At 48.4% G+C, this 3,179-nt stretch overlaps 1 long non-coding RNA gene across 1 annotated transcript; it reads left to right on the top strand.

Annotated features, from left to right (window-relative positions):
- Nucleotides 1-541: 541 nt before the first annotated feature.
- LOC123588464 lies at nt 542-2,293 on the top strand. Its single transcript, XR_006707857.1, has 2 exons — nt 542-851; nt 2,006-2,293. It is a non-coding gene; the product is annotated as an uncharacterized LOC123588464 (long non-coding RNA).
- Nucleotides 2,294-3,179: the final 886 nt, after the last annotated feature.

Raw genomic sequence — 3,179 nt, 5'->3', positions numbered from 1 at the left:
AATTGGAAGCCTCCCCTGCCCTGACGTGTGCGGATTGAAGAGGGCAGATGCTAAACTTTTCTGTGTGGACGACTTTGTGCCAGAGTAGCGGTTGAGAAGGTCATAGCTCAACATCGGATCTTGTGTGATGACGGGTGTGTGTAGGCGTGCACGTGCGTGTGTTTCCATGTATGTGTGAGACTGTGCATGCGTGTGTGCGCGTGTGCGGGTAGGGTGTGTGGCACAGGGCTTTTGAGGGAGGGTCTAAGGCCAGCCGGCCCTGGGGGGTGACGTCTCAGTTCGTCCTCCCCATCTGGATGACCCACAGCAGCCACTTCTAATGTTTGGGCCCGCGTGGCCTCATGTGCCCAAGCGACGTAATATAGAAGCTATGTCACGGAGTAATCGGAAGGAGGTACGTAGTAAGTTATTACATCTACACTAGGGAAAGTGGCTAGAGCAGCGCCCATGACACGATGCATGAAGGTAACCGTTGGGCATTTTTCCTGCGAGTGCTGTTCACATCGGTGATGTTAGGCCCCGGGGAGGGTTTCTCCTCCTGGAAACCAGTTAGCCTCTGCTGTTTCGGTTTCTCCGTGCACACGCCAGGGACCGCCCAGGCACCCACCTCATGCGGGCGCTCAGAGGATGAAGCGCGTAATTCACACGGCCTGGGGGGTAGTGGTTGAGAACGGGGACTGGAGCCAGCTAGCCAAGGCATGACATCCCCATGACCAGTGGCTGTCCCTGCGACCTCAGGCACCCCCCTCAACCTCTCGGAGCTTCTGAGTTTTCATCTTCGATATGGAGACAGAGTGTCCATCTCATGGGGTCTTTGGGAGGGTGGTACCTAATGCCAAGAACGGCTCACAGTAAGTGCCATGGAAATGCCCGGATGCAGGATATTGGGGGAGGGGCTTGAAAGCCCTCTTTTCCCTCCTTCCTTCCCTGGGTCACGGCCCCTCCACTCCCCTTTGGCCTCGCCGACTTTTGAGCCCTTTGTGCCTGGGACCGATGCAAACACGCCACAATTAATTTATTTTTCCCATTTAATTTCACAATGGACCTGTGAGGTTGGTTCTTTCTTTAGCTGGGTTTTCCAGAGGCAGAACTGAGGGTAAGTCCTTTGCCCAAGGGCACCCAGTTTGTGGGGATGGGGCCTGAGAGGAGCCCATGTGGTCCACCAAGAGCCCATGCTTTTCCTCGAAGGCAGGCTGCTGGGCTGGACAGGGGGGGCTCCAGGAGTCTCTGCCTCCTCGTTCTGATGATCTGGACAGAACAGGGGTGGGAGAGACTGCCGTCCCTTCCCCTGGATGCACCCCCCGGCTTCCTTGTTTCCCGGGTCCTTTTGGGAACGCTGGTAAAGGCTGGCTGTCCCGAGTGACGGGTCCTCCCTGCCTGTGTGCGCTGGTACCTTGAGGGTGATTTTCCTGCCGAGAAAACCCCATCTGTGGTCACTTGGTTTTCAACTAATAATCAAAATAGTAAAGTAACATTCCCCACCCCAAGATTTTCCTTAAGCCTTTCCAGTTCAACGCACAGATCCTCATATCCTACGTACAAAACTAATCCATTTTAACATTTATGTTAAAGCGTTCTTTAAAAGACCAGGTAATTAAATTTCTTTGCGTATTTGTAAATGTAACCTATCTGCTTTCTTTTCAAGCAACTCAAATGTCATTTTATAAGCAACACTAACTTATGTATTTATACATGCACCCTATATTTAATAAGTGAACAAATTGTCTTTAACATTCCGATGAAGTTACCTCTCCTGGGTGAGATGTGGTTCCTTGGAGGTCGGGGATCTTCAGCTGGGGCAGGGAATCTGAGAAGCAGGTACACTGGCTGATTTTTCTTAACCACCTGGACTGCCTTGTCAGGCCTATTTAAGTGACTTCATGTCGGCGAATAGAGAGGCGCCTGCTTCCGCGTGGGGGATCTCAGAGCCCAAGGCCCTGGACACAAGATGGCAGACTGCTTCCGCCACTGATTAGATCAACGCACAAGTTCTTCCTTCCCCCAGGGCTGCTGCTGTTCCAGACATTTCCATGAACACACACTGGGATCCACACGCTTCTCTGTCTGCCTCTTTAGTCTTAGTGGCTAAGGGTCATTCCAAGGACACTCACCTCCCCGGCTTCCTTCCGTCTTCAACCTTCAATCAACCAAATCTGCTTTGCCCTCTCACCCTGTGCATCAAGGGAACATTTTCAGTCCAGTTTGGCCATTGTGGATAATTTTCTGCTTAAACCCTGCCTCTGTTAATCCAGACGCTCCAGATTATATATAAAAATAAAAATATAGAGGTGTGCCTATGTGCAGAAACGTGTACATCTGTGACTTAAACATCTTTTAAGCTCTTGGACGTGCAGTATGACATTCGTTAAATTTCTTTAGAGAAACGGAATGGCCTTTTTAAGCGACTTTTCTTTTCTAATCACTTAATAGACTCTAATAGCAAATACATAAAAGTTACAATGACTGTAAAATTTATCACTGTACTTAATTTCAGCATGTTCTAAAACACCGTATAATTGATGTAATTAATTTAGTCACACGCATATGCAGCCATATGATTAGCAGAGTAAATGAAATTCATACACGCACATACGTAAATGCGTACACAAATACCGTGTACTTATTTAAATTAAAATATCCTATATTTTTCGTTTTGAATCAATTTTTTGTTCTCTGAATATAATTAACTCATTGCCTTTCACAAAGTCAATGTATTTCAAGTAGCCCCAAACCATTACCATGAGTACTCTGGTTTTAAAAATTTTTTTTTTTCAACGTTTATTTATTTTTTTGGGACAGAGAGAGACAGAGCATGAACGGGGGAGGGGCAGAGAGAGAGGGAGACACAGAATCGGAAACAGGCTCCAGGTTCTGAGCCACCAGCCCAGAGCCCGACGCGGGGCTCGAACTCACGGACCGCGAGATCGTGACCTGGCTGAAGTCGGACGCTTAACCGACGGCGCCACCCAGGCGCCCCTACTCTGGTTTTTAAATGCTCAAGATTCTCATAACTGGGCCAGTGAAAGCCTTTAATTAATGTTCTCTTCCCCTTTAGAATCCCCGTTAAGATTTAAAAAATATTCTGGCTTTCTGATGAGATTGACAAGCTGCAGAACCCTCTTGACTTTGTTTTTGTCCCAAGGCTTAGAATCAGCCACTCCCCATGAGTGCTGGCCTCC

The sequence above is a fragment of the Leopardus geoffroyi genome, chromosome D3 (genome assembly GCF_018350155.1).
Source record: "Leopardus geoffroyi isolate Oge1 chromosome D3, O.geoffroyi_Oge1_pat1.0, whole genome shotgun sequence".
Lineage (NCBI taxonomy): Eukaryota > Metazoa > Chordata > Mammalia > Carnivora > Felidae > Leopardus > Leopardus geoffroyi.
Note: the sequence above shows the minus strand (reverse complement) of the source record. Positions and strands in the feature narration are given on the sequence as shown.